The sequence below is a fragment of the Triticum urartu genome, chromosome 6A (assembly GCF_056163025.1).
Source record: "Triticum urartu cultivar PI428250 chromosome 6A, HENAU_Tu73, whole genome shotgun sequence".
NCBI classification, from domain to species: domain Eukaryota; kingdom Viridiplantae; phylum Streptophyta; class Magnoliopsida; order Poales; family Poaceae; genus Triticum; species Triticum urartu.
In genome coordinates, this window is record NC_141878.1 from 18,471,026 (window position 1) to 18,491,480 (window position 20,455).

The following is a 20,455-nucleotide window of genomic DNA, read 5'->3' on the forward strand; positions in this document are numbered from 1 at the left end:
TTTTTCTGCAGGTTATCTTTAGAGCCACTGCGTTGATCCGTATGTGGTCGCTACTCACTCCGACGGAGGCTAGGAAGCGTTTGGTTACTGGATCTACCCGATGGGAGATGGTAGCATGGGATATTTTCAACCGGTTTGGATGACGGTCATGTAATAGGATAGACATTTAGTGTTTCTATTTTTTTTATGCCAGCCGGTTGTGGCTGTTCTATTCCTGTTTTGCTCTTCGTGAGCCTTTTTTGTTATTTAGTTAAGACTTGTGTTAGCCCTTTTGCTTATTAATAATCAAGGCCAAATGCATCGTTTTGATGCAGAGGCTGGGGCGAACCCCCCTTTTTGAAAAAGGGTCATAGATGGCTTGAAGGATGGTACAATTTTTCCAGGAAATGAGAAATAAATAGGGATAATAGCACCGCAGGTCCTTGAACTTGTCCTTCATGCGATAGTTTGATCCTTAAACTTAAAAAAGTGGATTATTTGGTCCTGAAACTTGTTCTCAAGGTGCACATTTGGTCCTGGGCTAATCAACAACAGCCAAGTGAAGCCAGCTGGGCCGAGCCGGTCAGCACCGCAGTTTTTGCATTTAGCCCCTTTCTGTTTATCAAAATTAACCCATGGGATACCTTTGCTGGAGTGGATAGCTAGCTCTCTGTAGCCTCGCCTCGACGCACCCATGCCATCTGCTCGACGGCGGGGACGCGCGGAGGGACACGTCGGCCGAGGTGCCTAGGCTCGGCTGGGGGCGGGACGGTGGCACCATCGCGTGGCGGCAAGAAGACGGCCGGGAGGTACTCATCGGTGTGGCACGCGAAGGTGGAGCGGCTGAAGTGCCTCACCAGCCTCTGCCTGCCCTGCAAAGACCAACGGCTCACGGTGCCGTCGTGAGGTTGACGAAGGCGTACCCCTTGTTGCTGCAACGCTGCCTGCTTTAATTTGCACGTTGCAAAACAGAAGAAGATCGCGTAGGCTCCACGACAGCAGCCTGCCTGCATTACCTCGTGTGCGATCTCCGCATGCCGTTGTACCTCCCGTGCCGCCTCACCATCCCGGACATCACCGCGCACCGCTGGTCTCGGCCCTGCGCCGTGGCCTTGGCCGCGCCGGCGCCCGTGCTCCTCGCCACGACGCACAACCTGGCGAAATCATCCTCGCGCCACGCCGCCACCACAACAGCGACGACCACGCGATCGTCCTCGCCGGCAGCGTCCTTGGCCTCCTCCTCGCGGCCCTCGCCGCGGCCACAACGGACGACGCGTCCCCTCCCCACGGGCGCCCGCGTGCCGTGGCTGACGGTGGGGTTCCTGATGAGCGTACTCTGGGGCTCTGGGCATACACCCCGGCGCGCGAACTGGTGGCGCTCCTGGTGGCCATCGGGTACCGTACATGGTGGGCGCGACGGTGCTGGCATGCGGAGACTCGTTGGGCGACCTAGTCTCCAACGTGGCGGTGGCGACGCACAGGGGCCACGATGGCGCGCAGATGGCCGTGTCATCCTGCTGCGCCGGGCCGCAGTTCAACACGGTAGTGGGGCTGAGGCTTTCACTGACGCTGGCAGCGGGCGCAGAGTACCTGGCGCCGTTCACGCTCCCGGCGGACGCAGCGGTGTACGAGACGGTGGAGTTCCTGTGCACCGGGCTGGCGTGGGTGCTGGTGGTGGTGCCGGCGAGGGGCATGCGGCTCGACCAGGTGCACGGGGTGGGCCTCATCGTCATCTACCTCACCTTCTTCGGCGTCCGCGTCCTCGACAGCCACGGCCTCTGGTCCGAGTAGCGACGGCAGCAAACAGAGGAAGCTGCTCTGCTCCCGTCAATGGCGACCACTGTCCACTGATGTACGTAGATGGAGGATGATAGTTGATAGTTCAGATGCTTGTACAGTCGTAGTAGCACTAAGCTGGTACTATAGTATTAGCCTGTAGGCGATTACCGATGGATTAGTTAGTGGTGTAATTGTTTTGCTTGTTTTGGTTGGCATCAAGATGATTTCCCCACGAGCTGAAATCGATAAACGAGAGGGAGCTAAATGCAAAAGTGCGGCACTGACCGGCTTGGTCCAGTTGGCTCCACTTGGCTGCTCATGATTGGCTCGCAACCAAATGTGCACCTTGAGGACAAGTTGGAGGACCAAATAATTCATTTTTGCAAGTTTGAGGACCAAAACATCACATGCAAGACAAGTTTCAGGACCTGCACTGCTATTACCTCAAATAAATAGGAGTGTTGGCATTCAGCTTGCGTAGCATGAGCTCCTGAGTGCTCACGTCACTCTCGTGCTCCGTCTCTATGTGTGAGTGTGTTCTCTTTGAATTGGTATGGATTTCCAACTATGGTATGGTACATGAGTGTGTAATTTTGTAAGAGTAAAAGATGATGGTGATGATTTTGTAATGTGGGTTATTGTTTAATACGTTGTGGTATGCACAGTCAGCTACGGACTGAATGTGATTTGTAAAAAAAATGATGATGGTGAAGATTTTGTGTGTGATTTGTGCAACGGTTATAGTTTGGCTATAAAATTTTCCATCACTAGCTTTTTTTTTTTGAGAATCACTTGTAGTATTTCTTTTTTGAGACAAACTTGTATACCTCGGTATGCTTGGGCTGGGCCATCAACAACCAATAGAATGTTGGGAGCGAACGGTGGGCTGAACCATGCCGGGCCGTGCTCCTGCGCCATGTCCACCCTCAAGAGACGGTCGTCCTCTTCTGAAAAAAAAAGAAGACGGTCGTCCGGTCAGGGCCACGGGCGTCCGCGCACTCCGGCGTCCCTCTCTGCCGGCGGCCGGCGGCGCCGCATCCCGGCAGCCCCCATAAGCAAGTAGTACAAGACTCGCCTCTGAGCTGAACCAATCCCCAGAAATGGCGACCAAGCGGCCGGGCCGGCACGGGCGCCGGCCGACGCTCCACTTAGGGCGGGCCTCTCCTCTGCTCCGCAGGGAGGACCAAGGCCAGCAGGAAACCTCTGTCCCTCCGGTAAGTAGGAATCTTTTACCCAGAACACAATGCCACAGAAGTGAGGTGTTCGCTGTTCTAGCTGTTGCTACAGATCTATTGGGCTCCAGTTCAGTTACTAGCACTTGCCTCCCTCACCATTTTGTTATTTCTATACAGAAATTACTCACCAATTCACCAAGGAAAATTCGCTAGATTTTTGTTGTGCTCCATCCTGGACTCTAAGAAAGCAATTACAGCCACATTACAAGTTAACTGTTCAACTGTATACTGTGATCTTAAAACATTTTGGGAGTACTGCCACACGCTTCGTCGGTGATGACGCTTGGAGACTGACCTCTGCTGTTGTACCGACATTCTAGAATGCAACTTTAACCGAAGTTGTTCAATTAATGAGCAGCAAGATCGTCCATTGAGCGGACAAGCCTTGTAACCTTTTATCTTTATATCCTGCAAATAATTATTATTTTCTGTCTTTTGCAAAAGCAAAAGATAATCATCTCTAGAAAAGAGAAAAATGAAAGTAAAAGATTACAGAACTCTACCTCCTGGAGTAATCCAGTATCAGGGATTCTCTTCTGTCCTGTTCAATTTAACAACTTACACTCAGAGTGATTGTCTTACACTCTTTCAGCGTCAGGCATGTTTTCTTATTGTGGCCCCAGCTCAGCCTCTAAGAAAGCAATTGTTTACATCGTAAGCTACTCCCTCCGTCCCATAATATAAGAGCGTTTTTGACACTATGTGGTGTCAAAAACGCTCTTATATTATGGGACGGAGGGAGTAGATGTTTTAAAATATATGGTAAACCTTAAAGGAAGGAAATTCAGGTGCGTCTGTTTCTTTGTTCCACTTTGCTGATGTATTGTAGTACTAATTTCTATCTCGGAGGATAAAATGGGTTTTGCTGTATGTACTAAATCTGGTCAGATGGTTTAGAACAAGGATATATGTAGATGGTGTGCATCAAGAGTCGGTAACAGGCTCGCATGTTCGAGTACGAGGGTCACCATTTTTAGTTGCAGGTAGTTTGCATACAATGTTTCGAGAAGTGTGTGAAGCATTTTCTGATTTATACAGGAAAATGTTAAGCAAGTTAGCCTCACACCACCTCCATAGAGAAAGAGAGTAGGAACTCTTGTGATTAGGACTCGTATAGGAATCCATGTAGCACATGTCTCCAATCATCCAAATTGGAAATGCAAGTAAAACCCAAATTCAGATGCTCTACTAGAGAGTTTCTTCAATTGGGATGTCTTGAAAGACACAAAAGTTGTTCAACTAGCAGGAAAATCCAATAGTGAACACTGACCAGACAGTCTAACAATCTTTGATCTTTATCTTTTTATCTTGCAGCTAGCTAGACACAAGCAAAGGGTTGATTTCTGTCTTTAGCAAAGCATAAGGCAATCGTCCTGTTTTTCTCTGCACTTTTTTCTTTCCGATATTTCTGTAAACAGGTTGCTTATGTTGTAACTTGAGAATATGATACTTCTTACTATATGTGATAGATACAGTCATCAGAATGTATAAAAATTGCATGCTGATGTTTAGTACATTCAGAGTGGCTTCACAATTCTAGATAGTGTCGATATTATATGGAGGTACTTTGCTTAAAGTTTCTAGTAGTGTATGAAGCATTTTCTGATTTGTGTAGGTAAGTTAACTAGTTAAGTAAGCATGTCAGCCTCTCACATTACCTCCAAACAGAGAGCTGTTATCACTGTCAATAGGACTTGAATAGGAACCTGTGTAGCACATGAAAGTTATAAATAGGATTAGAGATATGAGTCAAATCCCTGAATCTAACTTGCATCACATTATTTTTCCTTATAATTATATAGGAATCCTACCTTACTGGAATTGCAATGCCAGCTACAAGCATACAATTTGTTTCTGTCTTTAGTGAAAACAAAAGATAATCCTCACAAGAAACAGCAAAAAAGTAAAGCAAAAGGTAAGGAATAGTACTTCTTGCTTTTATTCTGTCTAAGGTATTTGTGCATACACAGAAGCACGAGGCACCCTAAATGTTTTATTGCAGCATGTAGCATGTCCTCTATTCCGCTCTCCGGTCTATCTAGCCAGCTTCTTGTGGTGTCTAAATGATCTATTTGGCTTCTTGTAGCTGCGTATCTCTACATAGTATCAATTATTTCTTCACCAAGGTATGTAAAGCTCAGCATATATAATTACACCTGTACTCAATCTGCATGCCTGCTTCTTCATAATTATGTAAGCTAGTTTTATCTGGATATAGATTTTGTGCACTCGAGCAAATGTGCCGTGTTTGCTATTTGACAAGAATAAAATAGTGAGTTTTGAAGCTTCAGAAAATTCCAAGAACAATCTCATGTAGATATTTCAATCGAGCAATTTTAACATGCTCCCTCTTACCTCCTCTTTTCACATGAGAGCCTATGTGTTTGCAAAGTTTCTGAGAAGACGAGTCTACACTAAAAAGACAATCATGAGAGGCTGAAAAACATATTTATGTGCTCGTTTTGTTATTTTTGCACAGGCCACCAAAATACAAAATTTTGCAATTAACTTGACTGTTGCACACAATACTAAATGATGTACACGTGCGATTATTATTATTTTGAAATTTTCTGGAAGCACAAGAAATATAGTTTTAGCAGGCTCAGGAGTGAGGCCATGGCGCCATGCTCAATTTTAGGTTATTGACATTTATTCATTGCTCGAGGGATTCACGTGGATTTTTTTTATTCTTTTTTATTACAGGAAATAATCCACTACTTCTCAAGGAATTCAGACGGATACTTGCAGTGAGAATACTGGTCGAGGATAACCTGGAAATAGAATTAATCTAGAGACTAGAGATTCCAGCATCTTGCGGTCTTGCCAATTCATCATGCGTACGGAGGTAAGTTTACACATACCGATCACTTTTCATTATGCCTAGCTTACAAAATATTTAGATTATTCTATGCTGTGTGCATCGATTGTGGTAAAAATTTATTGTAAATAAATTGTTCTATATGCCACGGCTTTAATTAGTTAATTGCTGCATGAATGTGTAGCCTTGCCCATCACATCTTGTTTCATATATATACTGCTACTATGTATGTAGCTACTTTGAACTGGTGGTGATCACCGGTGGCTTCACATATCCATGCAGGTTATCAAGGCAGACACCATTGATGCGGCTGTTGAAGGAATTCTCAATGAACTCAAGGATACTGGTAGAAGAGAAAATTTCATCTACTTTGATGGCTGGGACGGGCTTGGGGCATCTACGGTGCTGCAAGTTGTAGCCCAACATCTGGCATCAAACAAGAAGACAAGACCTCCAGGACTGTTGTTTGAGCATGTCATCCACATTGACTGTTCAAAGTGGGAGAGCACAAGAGCAGTGCAGAGGGAAATCTCTATGCAGCTGAAGCTTCCCAGTCAAGTGATTGAGATGTTTAACAAGCAAGATGAGGAGGATGATTTCAGTGGAATTACTGATCAAGGCTCTCGCACGAAAATACCAGAGGTTGCGGCAGAGATCGAGAGGAGCATACAGGGCCGCAGGTTTCTGCTGGTTCTTCAGAATGGAGGGGATGAGGAGGTTAACATAGCTAACCTTGGTCTTTACATATACGGGTACTTGAGTAGCAAGGTGGTATGGACCTTCCAAGGGAGGTTCCGGATCGACTCCAAGATGAGAGAAAAGGTCATGAAGAAGAACACAACAGATGTTCTTCTCTCAGCTTCATGCTCTGAGCGAGATACACAAGAGTTGTGGTCATATCTACTTCGTGAAGAGGCTATACAAGTTGTTTGCAAGTATGGCATTGACCCTGCAATAGCTGTTAAATGCTTCTTGTATATGTTCACACTAAATTGCATCCGCGGCCATCATGTCGAAACTGAGTTTGATTTGGCTATACATACTTGCAACTATTGGATGTGTGATGGGATCATACAGAAAGTCACGGACATCAATGAAGCGTGGCAAGTCAGTGATGCTCTGGAGGCTCAGATGCGACTGGATATAGACTACTGCCATAATGAATTGCCCTCTCACTTGGTAAGGCATGATGAGAGCATTCCTCATTGGTCTTCACCGGCAAATGGATTTCTATTGGTTCCGGCTGGAGTCATTCCTAATGGAATGTTTCAGCATTTTGACAAGCTTGGTGTCCTAAAACTCTTTAAGTGCACCTTCAGCTTTTCATCGCCCCCATTTCTCTACTGCCACATCCTTAGATTTCTATGGCTTGACCACTGCCAAGACCTAAGAAACACAAATGCAGAAAAAAGGGATGAGGAAAACACCACTAGATCATGGACATGCTTCAGAGGCTTGTGGGTGCTTGACCTGCGCTACACAGATTGTGATTGGATCTTGTCTGCACGGATGATGGATCTCATGACCCAGCTCAGGGAGCTAAATGTGATGGGTGCTGAAAACTGGGACATGATCCATTTGCAAGGACGAATTCGTAACATTCGCAAGCTCCGGGTAACAAAGTCCACCTGCTTCTTCAACAACCACGTGTTCTCAGAGATGGAAAGCATGGAGCTTCTTGATTTTTCAGGAAATCGCATCACACAAGGCATGACATGCTTATCTGGGCCAGCAAGCAACAGTAGCCTTAAGAGCTTCATTATTGACGGATGTGATGGGTTAAAAACTATCTGTTTTAGGGGCTGCAAAGAATTGGACAATCTATTCTTGAAAGGGTCTTTGGAGAGTCTCGAGGAGCTGGACCTCTCAGGCACAAGAGTGAAAACCCTCAACCTGATAGGAGTGGATGCCAGATCACTCCCCAAGCAGATCATCCTGCTAGGCTGCGAGAAGCTCCATGCAATATTGTGGCCACTGAGTATGACAAAGGAAGGGTTGCCAAAAGTGCTGCACGTTGACACCACATCTCCATCAACAATAGCTTACGAAGGGGAGGCACCACTTGTGCACTCGCATGCTGATCTATCCCTCCACCAGCAGAAAGAAGAAATGTTTAAGGGTGGGTGGCGGATTTGTCTCACGGATGCAAGGCTCCTTAGGTCCCTCTCTCCTGCAGAAAGTTTTTTAAAAGACTCAGCCATACATATTGATATCTGTACAGCAGCTGTTGTTGGTGGTAGCAACATCCAAGGAACAAGCAGTAACAAACTAGTGCAAGTCCAACCGCGTACAAGCATCTTGATGCACTCGAAGTACAGAGATGCCTTTAGGAATGACCCAATTCCAGCAGTGATGATGTGGGAGTGGGACTACCCCAAGATACCGAACTTGATGATGACCAAATATACATGCTTCATAAAGATGATAATGCACGGGCGGGGCAACAGACTCTTGGAGGATGCTGCAGGTGACTTGGTTAGTACTAGTGCTTTATTATTGCCTAAGTTTATATGTGACTTGGTTACATCGCTGCACGTGTATGATAACTTGTCCATCACTAGTATCCCTGGACCTCCCCAAGGATCAGGATGGCATAGACTAAGATGGTGCCGCGTGGAGAGATGCCCCAGGTTACACACAGTCTTCACTGTCCCCCATTGCACTAGCGAGGACCTTGGCGAGGACAGCTTTCGGTATCTGGAAACATTATGGGCGTCCAAGCTCCTCTCTGCACTATACATCTGGGACAGGCAAGTTGAAAAAGGTTATTTGAATTCCCTGGTGTTATTGCACCTGGACCACTGCCCCAGGCTCGTACATGTGCTCCCCTTCTCCATACGGATAAAACATACCTTGTATTACCTTGAGACCCTTGAGATAGTGTACCGCGGTGACCTCAAGGAGGTATTCCCTTTGAGCCCTGAGCTTCAAGAGCAGAATAAAATTCTAGAGTTCCACAATTTGAAGCGCATCCACCTGCATGAGCTCCCAAAGTTGCAGCGCATCTATGGGCGTAGTATATCTACCTTGAGACCGTCAAGATCAGGGGCTGCTGGAGCCTTAGGCGTCTTCCTGCCGTCGGACGCTACACCGAGCCGCCCAAGGTGGAGTGCGAGAAGGAATGGTGGGACAACCTAGAGTGGGACGGGTTGGAAGAGTACCACCATCCTTCGCTCTACGAGCCGACCCACTCGTTGTACTACAAGAAGGCCCAGCTGCCAAGAGGCACAGTACTCTGGTGAGCTTTACATCTACTTCCATTTGTACGTATGTTCCTCAGTATGTACAGTCTGCTAATAAGCTCTTTGTGCTGAACATTGTTGCTACTCTTTTTCTTTTCTACATAAAACAAATCAGCCTAGTACTGTAAGTAGTACGTGTGGTTAATCATTGATAGCATGGTTGGTTTATATGCTGCAGGTAATATGCATGATCGTCCAACACGCAGTGCTACCTCCTACATAACAGAAGCTTTCCTGTCGTGCGTGTGCTGCTTGCCCTACTTCCCGCTTGATTGGTGTGTGGTGTTCTCTCTGCATATGCATCGCCTTGGTGTCGCAGTGCGGCTTCCAGTTTGATTTGATTGGATTTGGCATGGTTTGATCAACCTTTGCTCCAGCTCCCGAGCAATTGAGGAATAAAGCAGAGCGGGCGCAGCTTCTGCAGCATGAGCCCCTGAGTGCTCATGTTGTTGTGTGCTCATTCTGTGTGTGTGGTGGTGCTTGTCATGGTACGAATTGTCAGATGTGGATTTGTTGTAATTTGTAAGCATAAACGATGATGGCGATGATTTGTGTGTGGTGTTGTTTGTTGTGATATGATTTGAATACTCAGTCATGTGTTGTTTGTTCCAATGCCAGTTTTCTATATGCTCATTGTTCCATCGTGTACTTGGAGTTGATGTGATGGCTGTTGTCACTTGCTAGGGTGGCTGGCAGTATTTGCTTTGCCCAGATAGAGGTATGTATACATGAGGTCCATGTCTCTAGTAAACTCATCCATCATCCTTAACAGATGGTGGTGGCTCAGGATTTGCCTTTCTTTAGTTACATTACAGGGTTTCTCTGAATTTGTTTTTGCCCTTGGCATTTAGGTTTCCCTTTAAGTTAGCCATGTGAAATAATGATGGAGTACGTACCATTTGTGTAGTTTGGGAAACAGGGAAAGGTCTAGATCAAATCAAGAGGAAAAAGGGCTAGGCTGTGGACGTCTGGAGTTTCCTGGTTGCGACCCGGCCTTTCTGATGCCTTTAGTTTCTGAATAATCCCACTTCTCACTTCTTCTTCAGTTAACCTTTGGGTATGACATCGCCGCCACCCTAGGCTGCGACTCCGTTTCTGGCTTCTTCAGTTAACCTGCAGTCTCCATTTCACCATCGTTGGCGCGGGCGGCCTCCAGGCCCCGGTCACAAAAGAAATCATATGGTTGATATGCTATATATATATTCAATTCCAGACGACTAGGGGAACTGAAGATTTTCAAATTTGAGAAAGACAACTTGACGCAACTCCGGTTGCCGTCGCCGCCGTTTGTCCAGCGCGCGTGGGATGGTGCAGTTGCTCTCGGCTTGCCGCCGAGTATGTGGAGTAGGTGTATGTGCGGCCGAGCAGAGTGAGTATGCGACAGAGAATGGGTGCTGAACCTAGACGTGTTGCAGAACTTTCATTCTGTCAGGCCCTTCAATGTGTTTTCTCATCTGCTGAACCTAGTCTACGGTGTACTCCCTCCGTTCGGAATTACTTGTTTCGAAAATGGATGTATCTAGAACTAAAATACGTCTAGATACATCCATTTCTTCGACAAGTAATTCCGAACGGAGGGAGTATTTGTTTGCTCACCAATTATTGATTAATCCAAACCATTTGATCTGCTTGCTGTATGGTCTATGTTTTACCTGTCCCTATCGTAAAAAGCCTCGTGTTCAATATCATCTCGCTACTGTAAACGGTTGTGGGAAAGGATTTTTTATTATCATTCTTTCTACAATTTTACTGTTAAATTGTGTGCAAGTTGCAGCTGATAATTTGTTTATTTCCCATTTCCTATTTGAAAAATAAACCAATATTTTTTAAATGTGTGGGCACTTTTATAAATACATGAACATGTATTAAAAATACGTGATCACATTTTGAAATTTACATGAACATTTTTTTAAATGCATGAAAACTTATTTGATTATTTAATTTGTAGAAAAATACATGATAAGTATATTTTATTAAAGTATGGATATTTTTAAGTACACAATGAACATTAGTAAATATACAATGAACAATTATTTAACAGGAGATACAATATTTTTATAATACACCATGAACCATTTTACAAAAACAAGATTTTTTTTTTGATACGTGGTGAACGTTTATTAGTACACCACGGACCTTTTCAAAAAACACTATGAACCTTTAGAATACTAACATTTTATAGTACATCTAACCACTTAATCACCAGGAACAACTTTTAATATGCGATTATTTATTGGTTGTACACATTGAACATTTATTAAATATAGGAAGATTTAAAACAAATATGCAACAAACAAAATTTTAGTACACGATGAAACATACATGAAAGTTAATTAATACATGATAAAAAACTATTAATACATAACAAAAAAATTTTAATACACAACTGACAGTTATTAAATATACAGCGCGGCGAACATTGTTTATCACATGATGAACCTTCTTGAGGAAACAAGATAAACAATTTTTAATGCGCGATGAACCTTTTAATAAACAATGAATCATTGTTGAGAACGTGATTACTATTTTCTAAGTGATCATGCTTTTTAAAACTAATCACGTATTTAAAAAATCATGCACTTTAAACAAAAAATTCAGGAAGATTTTTAAAACACACACATACACAAGTTCAAAGTACTAAAACTAAAAGGAATGGGAAGGTAACCTGAAAAAGAAGAAGGATAAAAGTATGAGTGAATTGCATGAGTTCCTGAAAACATCGCCATTGCCAGGTTTAACCTACTCAGGTTAGACCTAAGTTTACACATGGAGCTCGAGACCAAGTCTCGAGTGTTAGAGTTGTGTCGAATATTGTGTACAAGATAGGTAACAGTTGCACTCTGAGTTGTATTGTGTTTACGGGGTATGATGTCGTGCCCTAATAGGACACTTGTATCCTAGACCTCTCATATATAGTGAGGGTAGACACACAATGTAATATATGCCAACATAATAGCACTAGCGCGCATAGGAGCTGGCAGAGTGCCGGTTGCCGGTGTGCGGTATTGTGACGGTGTCACGGGGACCAGTGTCCGTAATCAGGTTCTGGGGATGTAGCCATATCGATAAACCTCGTTAACAAATATCGGTGTCGTGTCTTTTATGATTGTTTGATCCTCAGATGATCGACTATGCGCCTCGAATTTATTCTAATTAGGGATATCAGAGTTAGGTTGTGCAAAGGCTGCAAATCGTTGATTTAGAGGAAGGGTCGAGTCTGAGATGCATTCGGGTTTCGGCGTGGTTCTCAACGTGATCGGAAAAGGATATCAGAGAAGAGTTACCTGACCATCTCAGCGAGTTGTAGCGATCAACAAAGGCAGCGGCACGCGTGCACACGCTGGATGTGCGGAGATCGATCGTGCTGTGCTGCTGGTTCGCCTTTGCTCGCCTCGCTGGCTTTTTTTCCGGTTGTGCTACGCTACTGGTTCAAGAAAAAGACCGGCCTGCGGTTTACAATTTCGAATATATTCATGAAATAACAAAATGTTTGTAGATTTATTAAAGAATAAATAAAAGGCTCATTGAGTTTGAAGAAAAAGTTCACAAATCTGAAAAGGTTCATCGAATTTGAAAAACAAAGTTCACCGAATTGAAAATTTACATCCATTTGGAAAAAAATCATCAGATTTGAAAAAATGTTCACCGAATTGATAAAAGTTCATCGGATTTAAAAAGAAGTTCATTGATTTTTTTTAAAAATCCATTCATTTCGAAAAAAAGGTAACCAAATTTGAAACAAAAATCATCTACTTAAAATGGTTCACGAATTAAAAAAATCAGGCATTAAAGAAAACAAATAGTATGAGAAAAAGGAAAAAAAACCGAACTGAAACACGAACTAAAAGAAAAAAATGATGCACCTGTACAGCGGCGTGGTGATGGTCTGGTGGTTGGAGTTGACCGCTGGTAATGCTTTTTTTTTGTGAGAAGGACCGCTGGTAATGAGGTTGTCGGGTTTCGACTCCTTGTGCTTGTTGTTTCTAAATAACAGAAATAATAATAGAATGGGCCGGCCCAGCTGTGACTGCTTCACGCGCCTGTTTGCGAATTGCACTATAGCAGCGCCTGAAGCACCGAATAGGATTTGGCCCAGGCGGGGCTAGCGATGCTGCTGGTGTGTGCAGTCGGACTGAGATCTGTTTTGGATAAAAAGGAGACCGAGTCTTCATATATGACGCAGATATAGCGAAGTAAATCAGTGAAGTGGAATAATAAATCGATCAAGCCATCGGGAGCACTACTTCTGTAGGGAATTGACAAGGCAATAGCTAGCGTATTGGTTTGAGGCAAAGAAGAGCAATCACCTGAAGGTCAAAAGGAATCCTTGATTGGGTTTTGCTATTAGTACATGAGGGCGTGTCACGTCAGGTTTTGCTTATGTACTTGGACATCACATGAGGAAGGCTCGGATAATTTTCCACACGGTGAACCATACGAGGAACTATGGCATCAACGGGTATCAAGTTTGAGGTGAAGAAGTTCACGAAACTGAAAAGCTTGGGTTATGGCAGACAAGGGTGAAGGATTTGTTGACACAGCAGGATGCTTGAAGGCATTACGGAAAGTCATGACAGCTAAGATTGAATTATTATGTGATGGCTGGAAATTCGTGGAAAACAATTTGAGAGCCTCAAGCGTGTCCTATAGCTGGACAAGTTCGGCTGGGTACTTGACAGTGTGACATATCGACTTGGATATCGGTCGGAACAGAAGACGATGGTGAGATCAGCGACAACGACATATGAGCGTGATGCTGGTGGTGGCTGACTTCTGGGCGTGGAAACACATGGCGCAGACCCAAAGGCTTGTGCATCTTCAACAAGACTATGGCGCGGGGTTGATTCAAGGTGGTGTACACACAGAGTTGAAGTCAACGGAGCGCGAGGCTGGACTGATCATGTACCATGGAGTCATGTTGAAGGTGGAGCCAGAGTCTGGAAGACTACACTCGGTGCTGATTGAGGGTCTACGGTGTAAGGATTCTCAGAATCAAAGCCTATTCATCGGGAGAAATTGAGTGACACGTAGTTCGAATTGGAGCCCAGTGGTCTAATGGAAACATGAAACTCGTCATCGGTCGGTGATAATCGGTGGTATTCTGAAGTGGGGGTTGAGTGGTGTGGGTTTGCGACCCTTGAGAGTTGACGGGGACAGTAGAGGCTCGGTGCAGTAAGAGCAGCGAGGTGTGCGGTAAGCACGGGGACATGGAGACAAGCCAGGGCTCTGGTGGTCATACATGTGGTGAGACAACTGCGAATTTGACTCGGAATGACTACAAGTAACGGTGAAATTCCTTCAAGTTTGAGATATGCGGTCAAGGAAGAGCAGTCATGTTGAGTTTAGGAAACTCTTATATGTGGCATCCAATATGTGAGTTGTTCACTTTCACGTAGATCAGTGAACGATGTGTGATGGTGTTTAATGGATACTCTGAAAGTACTTAATTTTGCTCGAGTGTTGACTGTGATCACGAAAAAAAGGGACTACAAGTTGTAGGTGGAGTCAATGGAGTCTTCGGAGTAGGAGCGGTACTCATGGGATAAGCTCAAGTCCAACGTACATGTAAGTTTGACGCATGTGAAAATTCAAAATTATGGAGAATATTTATCAAGGTGGAGTTTGTTAGAGTTGTGTCGAATATTGTGTACAAGATATGTTACAGTTGGACTCCGAGTTCTATTGTGTTTACAGGGTATGGTGGCGTGTCCTATCAAGATGGGAATGGGTCGGGTCGGCCCGCTGGGTCACTGACCCGTCCCGAAATCTCGAGGACAATGGGCCAGGTGGGTTGGCCTCGAAACATAAAACGGGTCAGCGGAGCCGGCACTGTGTGACCCGATGGACCAGACGGGTCGACCCAGCCGTCTGATTGCGCTGCCCTAGTCCATCTCTGCCGCCGCCCCCCACGATCTCTGTAGGCCGCTCCCAACGATTTCTGCCGCCGCCGGCCATCTCTGCCGCCCTCGGCCTCCCCCGACCTTCTCTACCGGCCGCCCCCGACCTTCTCTGTCGACCTGCCGCCGCCGGCTACCCCTGAACATCTCTGCTGGCCTGCTGCCGCCGGCGTTCCTCCCGCCTCTCGTTCGTCGTCTTGGTCGCCGTCGAGCTCGCTGACCTGCGGTCCCGTCCACCGTCTACCTCGCCATTCCGGTCGCCGTCCTCAACGTCATCATCTCGCAGGTGAGACTCTTGTCGGCTTCCTCCCTGTCCCAGCGCAGCTGCAATGCAAGCACCGATCTTGTTTTGGTTCTTGGTTAGTGTTGTCTGCAATTGTTTCAGTATTGATTATGCTACTTTCAGTCAGTGTACTTTGTAGCCATGGGATCTGTTACTTGCAGTGTTGGTTCTGTAGTAGTTCTACAGTGTTGGTCCTTGTCATTCAGTCAGTGTACATGAACAATTACATGAAGAACTAGATCATATTTGATTGGAAATGTTTTATAGTGGATCATTTTGCCCAGGGCAAGCAACAGATTTGGGGATCATGGTAGTACCTTTGTTTATTTTGCTTGTCAAAGTAGAACAAAAACCATGCCTGGACCGGATTGGTTTGTGATAACTAATTTGGAACATGTTACGACTTCTGATAACTAATTCGTAGCATTTTGTTTGTGTAGTTGTGATCAATAAATGCGCAGAATTTTCTCACTGATGAGGCGGTTTAGTAGTGTATGGCTCCATCGATGTATGTTCGTGTGTGTGTTCAGATATTATCAGTGCTTTGTAAATTTCTTCCCCCGAATCCTATTAAGTGTTTGGATTCTCAAACCAAATTCTGTTAAGTTCATATACAAAATTTGTTGGTTGTCCTGCACTAGTACAGGTAAATGAAATTTGTGTATTACATCTGTTGTTGATTTTGAAAGTTAATGCTCTCTAATGTTCCTATATTTCCCTCTGATAAGAAAAATGAAAGAGGAACAAGGGGACCATGAGGCATACCAAAGTGGTGGTTCATCGTTGATATCCGGTGCGACAATGAGAAGGGCTCAACCTGTTGGGGAACGTAGTAATTTCAAAAAATTTCCTACGCACACGCAAGATCATGGTGATGCATAGCAACGAGAGGGGAGAGTGTGATCTACGTACCCTTGTAGATCGACAACGGAAGCGTTTGGTTGATGTAGTCGTACGTCTCCACGGCCCGACCGATCAAGCACCGAAACTACGGCACCTCCGAGTTCTAGCACACGTTCAGCTCGATGACGATCCCCGGACTCTGATTCAGCAAAGTGTCGGGGAAGAGTTCCGTCAGCACGAGGCGTGGTGACGATCTTGATGCACTACCGTCGCAGGGCTTCGCCTAAGCACCGCTACAATATTATCGAGGACTATGGTGGAAGGGGGCACCGCACACGGCTAAGAATATGATCACGTGGATCAACTTGTGTGTCTAGGGGTGCCCCCTGCACCCGTATATAAAGGAGCAAGGGGAGGAGGCCGGCCGGCCCTATAGGCGCGCCAAGGAGGAGTCCTCCTCCTAGTAGGAGTAGGACTCCTACTAGGAGGGGGAAAGAAGTGGGGAGGGAGAGGGAAAAAGGGGGGGCGCCGCCCCCCTCTCCTAGTCCAATTCGGACCAGGGGTGAGGAGACGCGCGGCCCACCTTTGGCTGCCCCTCTCTCTCTCCACTAAGGCCCATATGGCCCATTACTTCTCCCGGGGGGGTTCCGGTAACCCTCCGGCTCTCCGGTTTTCTCCGAAATCACCCGGAACACTTCTGGTGTCCGAATATAGCCGTCCAATATATCAATCTTTATGTCTCGACCATTTCGAGACTCCTCGTCATGTCCGTGATCACATCCGGGACTCCGAACTAACTTCGGTACATCAAAACTCATAAACTCATAATACAACTGTCATCGAAACCTTAAGCGTGCGAACCCTACGGGTTCGAGAACAATGTAGACATGACCGAGACACGTCTCCGGTCAATAACCAATAGCGGAACCTGGATGCTCATATTGGCTCCTACATATTCTACGAAGATCTTTATCGGTCAGACCGCATAACAACATACGTTGTTCCCTTTGTCATCGGTTTGTTACTTGCCCGAGATTCGATCGTCGGTATCTCAATACCTAGTTCAATCTCGTTACCGGCAAGTCTCTTTACTCGTTCCGTAATACATCATCTCACAACTAACTCATTAGTTGCAATGCTTGCAAGGCTTATGTGATGTGCATTACCGAGAGGGCCCAGAGATACCTCTCCGACAATCGGAGTGACAAATCCTAATCTCGAAATACGCCAACCCAACATGTACCTTTGGAGACACCTGTAGAGCACCTTTATAATCACCTAGTTACGTTGTGACGTTTGGTAGCACACAAAGTGTTCCTCTGGCAAACGGGAGTTGCATAATCTCATAGTCATAGGAACATGTATAAGTCATGAAGAAAGCAATAGCAACATACTAAACGATCGGGTGCTAAGCTAATGGAATGGGTCATGTCAATCAGATCATTCACCTAATGATGTGATCCCGTTAATCAAATAACAACTCTTTGTCCATGGTTAGGAAACATAACCATCTTTGATTAACGAGCTAGTCAAGTAGAGGCATACTAGTGACACTCTGTTTGTCTATGTATTCACACATGTATTATGTTTCCGGTTAATACAATTCTAGCATGAATAATAAACATTTATCATGATATAAGGAAATAAATAATAACTTTATTATTGCCTCTAGGGCATATTTCCTTCACAACCACCCCAGGGGTGTCTCCTTCTTCGATAAACATTTGTAGAGCTTATCATGGTGAGTATTGTTAATCTTTCTTTTTCTAGGGATTCAAATTAATGGTTGCTAAAATAAAAAATACTCGTAGTTGTAATGTTAACACTTGTGTCCTTTGCTCAGCAGGACGTTCACAAGACACTCGTATGGTTGATTTTGAAGAAGATGAGGCTGATGAAGAAGATGTTGACTATGAAGAAGAAGAGGAAGGAGAAGAAAATGAGGATGATGATGATGATGATGATGATGATGAAGAACAAGAGGGAGATAATGTGGATGAAGAGGGAGAGGTTGAGATCATTGACATGGGAAAATTTTCTGAACCGGGAAGAAAGTTTTTGTCTAAAGTGTGGGAAGAATATGAGACAATCCGTGTTGATGGCATAGTTGTAGCTGCTGAGTGCAAACACTGTGCAAGGAATATTTGTGCTGAGCGTAAACATGGAACACGTTCATTGCGCAAACATTTGAAGAGATGCAGGGAAAGGAAGAAGGTTCTTAGTGTTTCTGGACAACTGAGTGCTTCTATCGTGAGTCCTGATGGAGTTGCAATGGGGCTTTGGACCTTTAATCAGGCATTAGCACGCCGAGAGCTGATGAGGATGATAGTGCTGCATGAATTCGCATTCTCATTGGTGGAGTATGATGGATTTAGAAGATTTGTCTCTAGTCTAAATCCCAGCTTCAAGATGATATGTAGAAAAAAAGTGAAGGAGGATTGCATGAAAGCATTCAAGGAAGAGAAGAGAATTATGGAAAGGATGTTCCAAAACTCCAAATCCAAGATTTCTTTGACCACGGACCTGTGGACATCAAATCAGACAGTGGGGTACATTTGCATCACAGCTCACTTCATTGATGAGGAGGGGAAGCAGCAGAAGATGATAGTTAAATTTGCCGCTATGGAGATGCCGCACACAGGAGCTGCAATGTTCAACATCATGGTGAATTTCATAAGAGAGTGGAACATTGAAGATAACCTCTTTGCTGTGATGCTAGACAATGCATCGAATAATGGTGCAATGATGAAGCTATTGAAGGCACATCTCCTGCTTAAGAAGATGTTACCTGGTGGTGGCCAGTTGTTTCACCAACGTTGTGCCGCCCATGTCATAAATCTGATATGTCAAGCAGGATTGAACTTCCTTGGTCCAGTGATCAACATGATACGTGAAACTGTGAAATACATTCGAAGCTCACCAAGTCGAAAGGAAAAATTTCAAGAAATCATTGAGCAACATGGTGTATCATGTGGGAGAACTCCATGTCTTGATGTTCCAACTCGCTAGAACTCAACCTACATGATGATTGATATAGCAAAAGAGTATCGCGGAGTGTTTGACTCTTTGGCCATTCAAGATAAACAATATACCTTCAAGCCATCTTTTGAGGATTGGAAAAATGCCGAATATGTTTGCAGGCTACTGAAGGTATTTTATGAAGCCACTAATGTGATATCCGACACAAAATATCCAACTGCTAACTTGTATTTCCATGAAATGTGGAAAGTGAAGCTGACCTTAGAGCAACAACATTATGAAGAGGATTCTGAGATGGGCACAACGGTCAAATATATGAAGAGAAAACTTAGAAGATATTGGAAGATGACATAGTTGAGCCTTTTGTATTCCAGTGATTTTGGACCCACAATTCAAGTTAAAATATATTGAGTTCCAATTTGACCTAGCGTTTGGGAACGAAGCAGGAGCAATGATTGCTAAAATAAAAAAATGTGTTCCAAGGGTTGTTCAATGAATACCTCCAATTGAATGACAATGGATTAGATCCCATGTCACAAGGAGGTGATGATGACATGGTTGTAAGTGGTGAAGATCCTATGGCTGATTGGGACCAACATGTCACCCTCACTGCTCGATCAAAAAATATGGATGCCACCGAACTTGATTCGTACTTGTCAAAGGTACCCATCCGTCGAAGTGATCAATTCAATATCCTTGCATGGTGGCAGACAAACTCAGGTGAATACCCAACGCTGAGTCGCATGGCAGCAGATATCTTGGCGGCTCCTGCCTCTGCGGTGGCATCCGAGTCCGCCTTCAGCACAGGGAAGAGAGTCCTATCAGATTTTCGAAGTCGAATGACCGCAACGACACTTGAAGCTCTTGTTTTCTTACAAGATTGGATAAGGGCCAACGGTAAAGCCATACGACACAAGTTTCTTCTTTGTTTCTTGTTAATGCTTCAAGTTTACAAGTTTCTTCTTCTTTTTCTGTAGCTAATACTCAACGTAGCTTGGCTTCAGTTCATGACATTATAATGTACTTACAAGGTATGAGAAACCTTCTGATGTATATAGTGCCATGTATATGAAAGTACACTTAAATTATGAAGTCTGCTTTTTAATGAGGGATTTCATATCTACAGTTTGTTCCAGGGAACTATTTGCAAGATGCAGCCCATACATGTAGATGAATATATAGAGTGCTTTACACACAGAACTAGTGCTTTTTGTTTTTGGTTTCCCCAAGTTATACTTGATCTCTAATATACATTCTTTTTTCTCTCAGATATGAATGTGTAGTTCAGATTCATTTTTTTCATCGCCAAACTATATTAAAAATATGCATTGCTAACTAAAGTAACTTGATTAGAATATGTTGCGGAGTGGATGACGAGTAGTGTATAATGGATATTTAGA

The 20,455-nt window shown here is 44.5% G+C and overlaps 3 pseudogenes across 1 annotated transcript; all 3 read left to right on the top strand.

Annotated features, from left to right (window-relative positions):
- Positions 1-662: 662 nt before the first annotated feature.
- LOC125516363 (cation/calcium exchanger 1 pseudogene) lies at positions 663-1,770 on the top strand (annotated as a pseudogene).
- A 1,973-nt stretch (positions 1,771-3,743) lies between these two features.
- LOC125516362 (uncharacterized) lies at positions 3,744-9,677 on the top strand (annotated as a pseudogene). The gene is made up of 4 exons (XR_015608250.1): positions 3,744-5,119; positions 5,697-5,838; positions 6,094-9,049; positions 9,232-9,677. The product of XR_015608250.1 is annotated as an uncharacterized LOC125516362 (transcript).
- Positions 9,678-15,177: 5,500 nt separating this feature from the next.
- LOC147963293 (zinc finger BED domain-containing protein RICESLEEPER 2-like) lies at positions 15,178-19,409 on the top strand (annotated as a pseudogene).
- Positions 19,410-20,455: the final 1,046 nt, after the last annotated feature.